We start from the raw sequence: 1300 nt of genomic DNA on the forward strand, positions 1-1300 counted from the left end.
CCCCCCAGAGAGTGCAAAAAAAACCAGAGGTGAATTAAACGTTTTCTCTTTTTGGGTTTTTGGGCATCTACAAAAAAACCCCCAATGAATCTTTAAATAAAAGTTTTCTTCTGCTTGCATGTATGCATTAAGGGGCAGCCTGCTGAATGCATGGCGTGTGCAGGTATTTATACTGTTAGGAAATCCCTTTATCCATGTTAATGATTTCTCCCCTGGAGATTGCTACATAACCGCATCCACTGTCCTTCCCACCCAGTACAACAATGGCCTATTGGTCTAGCTGAGAAGAAACTTGAGATGTGCTACTCGTTCACACAACTGTCTCGCTCTGTACATTAGGCCATTTATGTGGAAGTAAAACGCTGTAGACAGGATTAGAGACATATTGTGCCTGTGTTATGCTGAGTAGCCCTACTGTAGCTGGGACCCTAAAATTTCAGACACCTGATAGATTTCAGGGTTCTAACCAAAATGGATTAATCTAATTGTTTTAGGCGTATTTTCAACCTGGACTGAACAAAACACATTCTATCTGGAATCAATTTAAAAGCAAAAAACAAAATAACCCGCATTTAAAGAATATAATAATATAATAATGCAGGGGTGATCTATGACCACACTAAAGCCTCATACACACTGGACGATATTTTTAAACAATATGAATGATAACGACATTTTTGAACGATATATTGTTCAAATCGTCCAATGTGTACGTACTATGCGATGAACGATGCGTGCTCCCGCGGGTCATTAACGATGTCTACTGTCGTCTGAAATTACTGCCACTGCAGCATCAGTAGACTCTGGGCACTAGAGTGTGCCCAGAGTCTACTGCGCATGTGCAGATCGCCGGGGAAATGGCACGGCCGCCATTTTCCAGGCAATTTCCTCACTGCGCATGTGCAAAACGCCGAAAAAATGGTTGTGGCGGCCATTTTCCGGCATTTTGAGCAGCCCTGAGACACCTGACACAGGACCTAGGTGAGGTAAGTTTTAGATAATATGGGTGCAGGGTGTGCGTTGCGGGCCCCCCTGGACCCGAGGGCCCATGTGCACCGCACACCCTGAACCCATTATAGATACGCCCCTGCATCCTTGTGGGTGTACATAAGCAAATTCACTTTGAAAAACGCCAGGTATTTAATTTAAATTGTATAGTGTGTAGCACAGATATCGCGACCGTGATTTTGCTGAAAAATCGTCACAATTATAGGTATGATCAAAAAATCGCATAATGTGTACCTAGCTTTAGATTTTTGGGGGTTGAGGGGGCAGGTCCTAGCTGAAATCTAAACTGCAT

The sequence above is a fragment of the Taudactylus pleione genome, unplaced genomic scaffold, assembly GCF_031769625.1.
Source record: "Taudactylus pleione unplaced genomic scaffold, aTauple2 ptg000303l, whole genome shotgun sequence".
Classification (NCBI taxonomy): Eukaryota; Metazoa; Chordata; class Amphibia; order Anura; family Myobatrachidae; genus Taudactylus; species Taudactylus pleione.